The sequence below is a fragment of the Narcine bancroftii genome, unplaced genomic scaffold (genome assembly GCF_036971445.1).
Source record: "Narcine bancroftii isolate sNarBan1 unplaced genomic scaffold, sNarBan1.hap1 Scaffold_167, whole genome shotgun sequence".
NCBI lineage: Eukaryota > Metazoa > Chordata > Chondrichthyes > Torpediniformes > Narcinidae > Narcine > Narcine bancroftii.
This window is the reverse complement of record NW_027211902.1, coordinates 111,424-123,064: the sequence shown is the minus strand read 5'-3', so window position 1 is coordinate 123,064 and position 11,641 is coordinate 111,424.

Sequence of the window (11,641 nt, the reverse complement as noted above, 5' to 3'; positions counted from 1 at the left end):
GAGGTTGCTGCCGGCCAAACTGAGAGGTGCCAAGATGCACGGTTTGAGGCGATATCGGCCCACTGGCGGTGGTCAATGTGGAAGCCACCAAGAGATTTCTTTAGGCAGTCCTTGTACCTCTTCTTTGGTGCACCTCTGTCTCGGTGGCCAGTGGAGAGCTCGCCATATAACACCATCTTGGGAAGGCGATGGTCCTCCATTCTGGAGACGTGACCTACCCAGCACAGTTGGATCTTCAGCAGCGTCGGCCTCTGCCATCTCGAGTACTTCGATGTTGGAGATGAAGTCGCTCCAATGAATGTTGAGGATGGAGCAGAGACAACGCTGGTGGAAGCATGATGCCGGTAGAGGACCCATGATTCGGAGCCAAACAGGAGTGTGGGTATTACAACGGCTCTGTATACGCTAATCTTTGTGAGGTTTTTCAAAACTCTTTTGTGTAGTCTTCCAAAGGCGCTATTTGCCTTGGCGAGTCTGTTGTCTATCTCGTTGTCGATCCTTGCATCCGATGAAATGGTGCAGCCGAGATAGGTAAACTGGTTGACCATTTTGAGTTTTGTGTGCCCGATGGAGATGTGGGGGGGCTGGTAGTCATGGTGGGGGGCTGGTAGTCATGGTGGGGAGCTGGCTGATGGAGGACCTCAGTTTTCTTCAGGCTGACTTCCAGGCCAAACATTTTGGCAGTTTCCGCAAAACAGGTCGTCAAGCGCTGAAGAGCTGGCTCTGAATGGGCAACTAAAGCGGCATCGTCTGCAAAGAGTAGTTCACGGACAAGTTGCTCTTGTGTCTTGGTGTGAGCTTAATATTACTCGGTAAAAATAACATGAAGGCCTGTGAAAATTACGTACCCCAATCCAAAAATTTTCCAATCTCAGGTGCACATCGAAAACATTAATCCGATACGGCAGGATTTAATCTATTTGATTTTTGTGGAGTCAAATAGAACTGATGTAAAAAATTATATTGAACCAACCTATATCATAGTCATATTATTTACACAAATCCATCCAATCCTTTTCGCTTATTTGAGAATTTAAATCTATTTCCCATCTTCATCTAGATTTATTCACTCCAGTTTTGGGGGCCTTAGATTGAAGCAAGTTATACATTACTGAAATAAATTTATTTCCAGTAGGATAACAAATCAGTAATTCTAATTCACTTTGATTAGGTAACATCAAAGTAAGACCTATTTTTACAGATAAAAAAGCTTTAACTTGGTAATAACAAGATAATTCTTTCAAAGATTTCAATCTCACATCCTCAAAACTAATTTTCTTAATACCCTTCCATCTCCAAATCTTCCAGGATTGGTTGTCTATTGAAGAAGGAAAATGCCTATTTCAATATTAAACCTTTCATGCCAATTTCATTATCAACTCAATCAAATGTTTCAAAATAGATGATTCCCCACTTCCAAATAAAGCTTAGGATTCCATTTGTAAATAAAATCTTGGGGATCCGTATTCCCTATTGCATTAAATTCAACACAAACCCAAGCTGGAATATCATCTAAATTATACAATATATTTATAAATCTTAATTGAGCTGCTTTTCAAAATTCTTAAAATGCGGAAGACACAAACCACACCCCGCCCCCCCACCAACTCATATTTCCAAGTCAATTTTTCCTAAGAAACCCTGGGCATTTTAACTTTACATAATTTCCGAACCGCCATATTTAAATCCTGACAATGCAATTTGTTGAGCTCCTTGTTTATAAACTAACGGTTGAAATACATCTGACATAAAATTCTTTCCCTGATCTGATTTCATTTCTTGAGGCAAAACAAACCAATTGAAAAAATTTTTCTCGAGCCCCAGACACAGTTTATGCTTTAATGTTCCCAAGTGGTATGGGTTCTGTACACCTGGAAACATCCAAGCTAACTCATCAAGAATACAGGTACAATATTTTACCTCAGTAATTTAATTTACTAAGACATTTTTATATACGAGAAATATTAAATTAATATTAAAGGTTAACACAACTCCGTGACATATTTGAATAGTCAAGGTATTAAAGGTGAGTGGGAGAATGGATCAGTTCATGATGGAATGGACACAATGGGCGAAATGGCCTACTTCTGCTCCTGTATCTTATTGTCTCATATTTTACAAAGCACAGATGTTTTTTTCAACCCCAATTTGTAAATATCAGTTTTGGCTTTTGAAATGAAAATTGCACACATTTTTGCACAGCAAAGATGTCGGTTTTGACCCAAAAACAGGACATAGTTTGAAAAATACAACTTTTGTCCCTTTTTAGCAAAACACTCCATACTTTCCTTCAAAACACAACCTTCAGTTTTTGTTTATTAGAACCTCCACTTCTCCCAAAACAACCATTGTACACAAATTCTCCAAAACACCACAACCATTCCTTAATTTGGCAACATTTCTCCTAAATATTGGCAACATTTATGCTGGCATTGCTCGGACGCCCTAATCAGAGTGACCCACAGTCGCCAGGAGTGGGTGCTGCCACGCGAGCCATCATCCAAGTAAATGGCTCGCGAGACTATCTTGTGACTTGAAGTCAAGCTGGTGTAAATACGATCAATAACTCTCTCTCTGTTTTGTGCAAAGAATCTTGCATATAAGAACGAAAGAGAGTTGGAGTGTGGTTTGGTGAAACTCTGTGTCCTTCATTAATTCTCTGAGTCAACTCAAAGTGGGAGTTCGATTCCTCATCTACGTGTGCAGCCCAGACAGTTTGGGCACAGTTACACCAGGTGTACACATTGCCCAAAGCCTTTGGGATCAGCATTGTGGTGCACACAATAATCACGTCAAATAGGATGGAGTGATTAAACACCTTCAATGACCAAAAACCTGAGCATTACTGATACACGACTGGGCCAGGTTCCATGAACAGAAGCAAGAGGGGGCAAGTCCGGGAAATCCAGGGTGGAGCTAAGGGAGAGGTTGGAGAAGGTCAGGTAGATATGGACTGGCCAGTCCATACATCTATATCAAAGCCTTTCACCACTTCTTTGAGATAAAACCCAACGAGGTGATGGGGCGACACAGAGCACATACTGTACTTTATGACATACATAGTTCATAGTGTCCATCACAGGTTCAGCCTGTCGGGTGGTCTTGTGATGCTCTGTGGCTTCCGAGGCACTAGGCCCTCCCAATTTTGTGCCAGCTCCCCTTCTCGCTTCAGTCTGTGTACGGACCTGAATCATTAACTGACCATCTCTCTCCATGGACACTGCCTAACCAGCTGAGTTCCTCCAGCTTCATTCTTTATTCCTCATTCTGGTGGTCCTTCACCTAAAGGCAGAATGGGCTCACAGGGAGAAACAGCCTCCTGCTCCTACTTTATTCTGTGTTGGGGAAAACCTATTCTAAATCCTCGTTCACTCCTTGAGGTGATCGGTCCTTGGCATCTGTTGGCCCTTGTACAGAACAAAGGCCACTCTTCTGCCTCTCACCCTGAAAGGACTCAGTTCAACCTTGTGCCATTTGGGGGATTAGTATTGGGGGAGTGTCAGGTATTGAAGGTTGAGGGTAATAAGACGTGGGTTTGTTGGGGGATCAGTTAGAGGTTATCTGCCCACTCATTTCAACTGAATCCACATAGACCTGCATCATTCTGTGTCATATTAAGCCCTGACCACAAAAATCCCCCCATTCACTTTCCAATTTGATGAAGGGTGCCGAATATTAGCTGGATCTTGTTCTGATAATTGCGATGAAGACATCATCACACAGATTTTGCCAGGAAGCTAGGAGAGAGAGTGACCAAGGACATTTCAGACAGGAATAAATTCTCAACTCCTCGACTGAGTCTCATATCCTAATGCCTGCCTCATCTCTAAAACAATAGTGCGAATTGACTACAGCTGGAGCCACTTTCAGCTGCATTCTACGTCAAGAATCAGTCTGCAGAAGCAGAAACAGCCCTATGGAATGTTCTTTCAGATGGCAGCCTGAAAGGGACAGCTGCAGGAGAGGCGCCTCAGAGCGCACTCCAGTTCCTGTCAGCGCAGGACATCAGGGCAGGTGCGGCTGGCACAGGATGTTGGGGCAGAGGAGGCTGTCAGGCAGCAGTGATTGGTGGTGTCGGGTGCGGTGATGGGGGCTCTCGGGTGAGGTGAATGGGGCTGTCGGACGTGGGAAGGGTGGGTTGTCGGGCATGAGGAGGGGGGCTGTCAGGCGCGGGGATTTGGGTCCCTGACTGATTATCATCAGGCGGCTGCATTCAGGTTCCTCGAGGGAATTGCTCAGACACGGAGATCATACCTCCCGAAGGAAGATTGGTAAGTACTCTTCCGAGCCGCATCAGGCTCTTTCACATGGCCTCCTTACAGCCGCATTCAGGTAGAATATGTGACTTTACATCGGGGGTATTCTGGCCACCTGAAGGAGGCTCATCAGGCCTGATCCAAAGGCTGCAATAAGCCTTCAGCACCACTCAGTCCCAGAATGGCAGTTTCTGCTTTGAACTGTTAGCCACCATTGTCAACTTCAAGAATTAAAAATTCCTATGAAATTAGACATTTACATGTGTAAATTGGAAACCAGAAATCAGACAGGCAGAGAATGATTACCAATGTGGACTGTGAGCAACCCTTCCAGATTTCTGTTGAAATTTTGTAGACCAGAAGGATGTTCTTAATTATAATGGGCACATGAGATTAAATTGCCAACAACAAATCCTTTCTATGTCTTGAGGAAGAGGATGTGCAAAATGTAAAGCAGAAGCTGTACTAATACCTTCCAAGAAATGTTATCCAATTTGTTGGCAGGAAAATGTCTTAAAAGCTCTACCATGTGACTGTGTTCTTTAACTCCCGTTCAAACATTGATAGTGAGGTGAGTCTGTTCACCCACCACTGGTACCCCTCATTCTTACTGGCATGACTCAATAAAGACTGTGTTTTAGAGTTTGTGGTTTGTTACTGTACCTTTTTGTACCTTGACAGGAAATCGACTTCAACAAGGGTGAGAAAAAAAAACCACTCAAACCCCTTACATGGTGACAGATTGAAACTGGGTTACTGTCACGAAGAACATTCTTCCAAACATGCCAAGATCAAAATTCAATTGATTGTCATGGTATAAAGTGCAATATTACACAAAATTCACTTCATTCAGTCATAAAGCAGACAGAGTCACATCAGCAGGAAGTTAGACATAGTGTTCCTTGCAGTTAAGAGGAAAAGAGAATTCCCTGAGTCCCCTACAGCCCACAAACCCAGCCCTTGCCCACAAACACCCAGCCCCCTGCCCCCAAAATCCAGCGCAAACCATCAAATGCAGTCGCCTTGTTTAGAAAAGGTAATGGGGAGAATCTTGGGAATTATAGACCAGTATAGGATCTATGAGCATTTGCAGAAGTACAGACTTCTCAAGGTCAGTCAGCATGGCTTTGTGATGGGAAGGTCATGCCTCATGAGTCTAAATGAGTTTTATTTGAGTGGGGTAACAAAGGAAATGAATGAGGGTCGTGTGGTAGATGTGGTCTACATGGATTTTAGCAAGAATTTGACGAGACTCATCAGAAAGCAATTTGGCAAAGGATCAGGGTAACTTTGGCTGTGGATAAAAAATTGTCTTGTTCGAAGAAAGCAGAGAGGAGTGGAGTGCCACAAGGATCTGTTCTGGGACCCCTGCTCTTGATGATTTTTATAAATGACCTGGATGAAGAGGCAGAAGATGGGTCAGTATGTCTGCAGATGATGTGAAGGTTGGAGGAGTTGTGGATGAAGCTGAAGGTTGTCGAAGGATAAGGATTTCAATCCAGGTAAGTGTGAGGTGATGCATTTTGGAAGGACAAACCAGAAGGCTGGGTACAAGGTTACCAGTCGGTTACATGAGTGAGGATAAACAGAGGGACTTTGGGGTTCAAATCCAAACATCCCTCAAGGTTGCCGCTCAGGTTGATAGGATAGTTATGAAGGCCAATGGGATGATGAGCTTCATTAAACTTTTCTACGTTGCCGTGCGTGAAAGTGAGGCCATTTTGGCAAGAAAGCGCAGAAAAATTAACCACGATCACAGCAGTGACCTCCACGTGAGACCTGGAGCAATCTCTTCACTGAAACAAGCGACAACTTGACCAAATATCTAATCTCATTTATAAAAATAGCACTGGCCTTCGCGAAGAGATGTATCACGATCAACTGGATGTCCGATAGCACGCTGGGCTGTGGAAATGAACTGCAGTTACCTACGGAAAAAAAAAATCACATAAACGTGACCGTTTGGTAAAGGTCTGTCAGCTGTACCTGGACCAAATAGGGGCCCAGACACTAATATAAATGAACAATAAAAGGAGTTAAAAGTAACCATTATATAGACCAAAACCAAGTTTCCCCAACTGGACTCATCTACTTGAAATCTCTGAAAATGTGGAAATGAAAACAAACTGCAATAGAGAGAGAAAAAATTCAAAGTGCAAAAGGGAGAGTCTTTAAATGAGTCCCTGAATGTGTGTTGAGTCTCGTGGTGAAGGGGTAGCAGCTGTTCCTGAACCTGGCTATACCTCTTTCCTGATGGGAGCAGTGAGAACAGAGCGGGTGATGTGGATCCTTGATTGCTGCTGCTCTCTGACAGCAGCGTTCCCTGCAAATGTTCTCAATGGTGGAGGGTTTTTACCTGAGATGTCCAGGGCGGTGTCCAAGACAATACCTCAAGCCTTCTACAAACTGAACCTTTCCCCCCTCACACCCGTAAAACACTATTTTTCTCGCATCAATGTGCCTGTCTAAATGTTAAAGATCCCTATTATTCCAGACTCCACTATCCTGCCCGGCCATGCGCTACAGGCATCCGCAGCCTTGTGGGTCCCTGTCCCCACTCAGCCTTCTGGGTCCCCGTCGCCCCTCAGCATTCTGGGTCCCCGTCCCCGTCCCCCCTCAGCCTTCTGGGTCCCAGACCCGTCCTCCCTCAGCCTTTTGGGTCCCCGTCCCCCCTCAGCCTTCAGGGTCCCCGTGCCCTGAGCCTTCTGGGTCCCCGTCCCCCCTGAGCCTTCTGGGTCCCCGTCCCCCCTGAGCCTGCTGGGTCCCCGTCCCCGTACCCCCTCAGCCTTCTGGGGTCCCCGTCCCCCCTCAGCCTTCTGGGTCCCCGTTCCCCCTCAGACTTCTAGGTCACCGTCCCCGTCCGCCCTCAGCCTTCTGGGTCCCCGTCCCCCCTCAGCCTTCTGGGTCCCCGTCCCTCCTCAGCCTTCTGGGTCCCCGTCCCCCCTCAGCCTTCTGGGTCCACGTCCCACCTCAGCCTTCTGGGTCCCCGTCCCCCCTCAGCCTTCTGGGTCCCCGTCGCCCCTCAGCCTTCTGGGTCCCCGTCCCCCCTCAGCCTTCTGGGTCCCTGTCCCCCCTCAGCCTTCTCGGTCCCCGTCCCCCCTCAGCCTTCTGGGTCCCCGTCCCCGTCCCCCCTCAGCCTTCTGGGTCCCAGTCCCCCCTCAGCCTTCTGGGAACCGGTCCCTCCTCAGCCTTCTGGGTCCCCGTCCCCCCTCAGCCTTCTGGGTCCACGTCCCCCCTCAGCCTTCTGGGTCCCCGTTCCCCCTCAGCCTTCTGGGTCCCCGTCCCCCTCAGCCTTCTGGGTCCCGGTCCCCCCTCAGCCTTCTGGGTCCCCGTCCCCACACAGCCTTCTGGCTCGCCGTCCCCTCTCAGCCTCTGGGTCGCCGTCCCCCTCAGCCTTCTGGGTCCCCGTCCCCCCTCAGCCGTCTGGGTCCCCGTCCCCCCACAGCCTTCTGGGTCCCCGTCCCCCCTCAGCCCTCTGGATCCCCGTCCCCGTCCCCCCTCAGCTTTTTGGATCTCAGCCTTCTGGGTCCCCGTCCCCCCTCAGCCTTCTGGGTCCCCGTCCCCCCTCAGCCCTCTGGATCCCCGTCCCCGTCCCCCCTCAGCCTTTTGGATCCCCGTCCCTCTCAGCCTTTTGGATCCCTGTCCCTCTCCCCCCTCAGCCTTCTGGGTCCCGTCCCCCCTCAGCCTTCTGGGTCTCCGTCCACCCTCAGCATTCTTGGTCCCCGTCCCCCCTCAGCCTTGTGGGTCCCCGTCCCCCCTCAGCCTTCAGGGTCCCCGTCCCCCCTCAGCCTTCAGGGTCCCCGTCCCCCCTCAGCCTTCAGGGTCCCCGTCCCCCCTCAGCCTTCTGGGTCCCCGTCCCCCCTCAGCCTTCTGGGTCCCCGTCCCCCCTCAGCCTTCTGGGTCCCCGTCCCCCCTCAGCCTTCTGGGTCCCCGTCCCCCCTCAGCCTTCTGGGTCCCGGTCCCCCCTCATCCTTCTGGGTCCCCGTCCCCACACAGCCTTCTGGGTCCCCGTCCCCTCTCAGCCTTCTGGGTCGCCGTCCCACTCAGCCTTCTGGGTCCCCGTCCCCGTCCCCGTCCCGCCTCAGCCTTCTGGGTCCCAGTCACCCTCAATCTTCTGGGTCTGCGTCCCCCCTCAGCCCTCTGGATCCCCGTCCCCCCTCAGCCTTCTGGCTACCCGTCCCCCCTCAGCCTTCTGGGTCCCGGTCCCCCCTCAGCCTTCTGGGTCCCCGTCCCCACACAGCCTTCCGGGTCCCCGTCCCCTCTCAACCTTCTGGGTCGCCCTCCCGCTCAGCTTTCTGGATCCCCGTCCCCCCTCAGCCGTCTAGGTCCCCGTCCCCCCACAGCCTTCTGGGTCCCTGTCCCCCCTCAGCCCTCTGGATCCCCGTCCCCATCCCCCCTCAGCCTTTTGGGTCTCAGCCTTCTGGGTCCCCATCCCCCCTCAGCCTTCTGGGACCCCGTCCCCCCTCAGCCCTCTGGATCCCCGTCCCCGTCCCCCCTCAGCCTTTTGGATCCCGATCCCTCTCCCCCCTCAGCCTTCTGGGTCCCCGTCCCCCCTCAGCCTTCTGGGTCCCCGTCCCCCCTCAGCCTTCTGGGTCCCCGTCCCCCCTCAGCCTTCTGGGTCCCCGTCCCCCCTCAGCCTTCTGGGTCCCCGTCCCCCCTCAGCCTTGTGGGTCCCCGTCCCGCCTCAGCCATGTGGGTCTCCGTATCCCCTCAGGCTTGTGGGTCCCCGTACCCCCTCAGGCTTGTGGGTCCCCGTACCCCCTCAGGCTTGTGGGTCCCCGTCCCCACTCAGGCTTGTGGGTCCCCGTCCCCCCTCAGGCTTGTGGGTCCACGTTCCCCCCTCAGCCTTCTGGGTCTCCGTCCCCCCTCAGCCTTCTGGGTCCCAGTTCCCCCTCAGCCTTCTGGGTCCCCGTCCCCCCTCAGCCTTCTGGGTCCACGCCCTCGCTCAGCCTTCTGGGTCTCCGTCCTCCCTCAGCCTTCTGGGTCCCAGTTCCCCCTCAGCCTTCTGGGTCCCCGTCCCAGTTCCCCCTCAGCCTTCTGGGTCCCCGTCCCCGTCCCCCCTCAGCCTTCTGGGTCCCCGTCCCCGTCACCCCTCAGCCTTCTGGGTCCCCGACCCCCTCAGCTTTCTGGGTCCCCGTCCCCCCTCAGCCTTCTGGGTCCCCGTCCCCCCTCAGCCTTCTGGGTCCCCGTCCCCCCTCAGCCTTCTGGGTCCCCGTCCCCCCTCAGCCTTCTGGGTCCCCGTCCCCCCTCAGCCTTTGGGTCCCCGTCCCCCCTCAGCCTTCTGGGTCCTGATCACCCTCACCCTTCTGGGTCCTGATCACCCTCACCCTTCTGGGTCCTGATCACCCTCACCCCTCTGGGTCCTGATCACCCTCACCCCTCTGGGTCCTGATCAACCTCACCCCTCTGGGTCCTGATCACCCTCACCCTTCTGGGTCCTGATCACCCTCACCCCTCTGGGTCCTGATCACCCTCACCCCTCTGGGTCCTGATCACCCTCACCCCTCTGGCGGGACCCCCTCACCCTTCTGGGTCCTTGTCCCCTCTCCCAGCAGCCTCACCATTCCCCTGCCCCCCTCAGCCTCGCGAGTCCCTGACCCCCCCTCAGCCTCGCGGGTCCCCGACGCCCCCCTCAGCCTCGCGGGTCCCCGACGCCCCCCTCAGCCTCGCGGGTCCCCGACACCCACCCCTCAGCCTCGCGGGTCCCCGACACCCCCCCTCAGCCTCGCGGGTCCCCGACCCCCCCCTCTCAACCTCGCGGGTCACCGACCCCCGCCTCAGCCTCGCGGGTCCCCCGACCCCCCTCAGACTCGCGGGTCCCCCGACCCCCCTCAGCCTCGCGGGTCCCCCGACCCCCCTCAGCCTCGCGGGTCCCCCAACCCCCCTCAGCCTCGCGGGCCCCGACTCCCCTCAGACTCGCGGGCCCCCTCAGTCTCGCGGGTCCCCCTCCCCCCCTCAGCCTCGCGGACCCGACCCCCCCCTCTCAGCCTCGCGGGCCCCGACCCCCCCCCCCTCAGCCTCGCGGGCCCCGACCCCCCCCTCAGCCTCGCGGGCCCCGACCCCCCCCTCAGCCTCACGGACCCCGACCCCGCTCAACCTCGCGGGCCCCGAGCCCCCCTTCAGCCTCTCGGGCCCCGACCCCCCTCAGCCTCGCGGGTCCCCGACTACCACACACCCTAATGTCACCCCGCCACAAACTCCCTCACGGTTCCCCGGCCCCACCTCACAACCATCTCCCCGCCAGTTCCCCTCCGAGCTGCGGCCGCCCCGGACCCAAAGGGCGACCCGTGGAAACTCCCTCCTCCCTGGTCTCGCTCCCAAAATGCCCCGATTCCCGCCCGTGAAGCACCGACACGAACCTCTCCCGCTCGAGACCAACTGCTCCAAAGGCGGGAAAGATCAACAACATGGCGGCCCCCAGGGGTCGCTCTCGCGAGAGCTTGAGCCACCCCTCCACGGGATCTCTTGCCAGCCCAGTCCCACTGGGGAAGGGGCCGAGAGCTGCCTCGGGCCTCCAGTCCATCTCCCCTTCAGGCTGCACATTTCCACACCAGGACCTGCCCCACATTCCCCCCCAAGATTCCAGTCCATCCCACCTCCACCACCTTGGCCCAAAACTCATTCCACGCTCCCACCCCCCTCTGAGGGAAGAAAATCCCCCTTCAATCTCAATCCATGTCCTCCTCTTTGAATCTCTCTCACTCTCCTTGGAAACAGCCTGTCCCCATGGACACGATCCGTCCCCCCTCACAATTTTCAAATCTTCCTCAATCTTCTACGCTCCAGGGAATAAAGTCCCAGCCTGTCCAACCTTCCCCTGGAACTCAAACCCCGAAAGCCAGAACACCTTCTTGTCCCTCTCCACGACGCGCTGTCTCATTCCTATCCTTCCTCTCCTCCAGCCACCCAAACGGCACACAATGTTCCCAAGTTGGCCTCACCCATGCCTCGTCCAACTTCCTCGTGGCCTCCCACCTCCTGCACTCAATCCTCTCATTTCTGAAGGCCAAAATACCAGAAGCTTTCTTCACTCCCCCCACCACCCCCCCCCCATCTCCACATGGGACTCCACTTTCGGGCAGTTCTGTACCACAGTTCCTCAATCCCTTTGTTTGACAACACTCCTCAATGGTGTACCATTTAACATTCAAACTCTTACGTTTTAAGAATCAATTGCAGAGATCCATGGATGTGGGGAGTCAGGAGGGTTAGGGACTGGGTGCAGGTCGACGAGACTGGCAGAATGATATTTCACCATGGACGAGAAGGGCTGAAGGGTCTCTTTTCTTTGCTGTGGTGTTTCTAGGTAGAGTTCACACCATTCTCAGGAAGGAGGATGAGCAGACAGATGTCATGGTCCAAGGGTAGGAAAGGTGATGAGATCC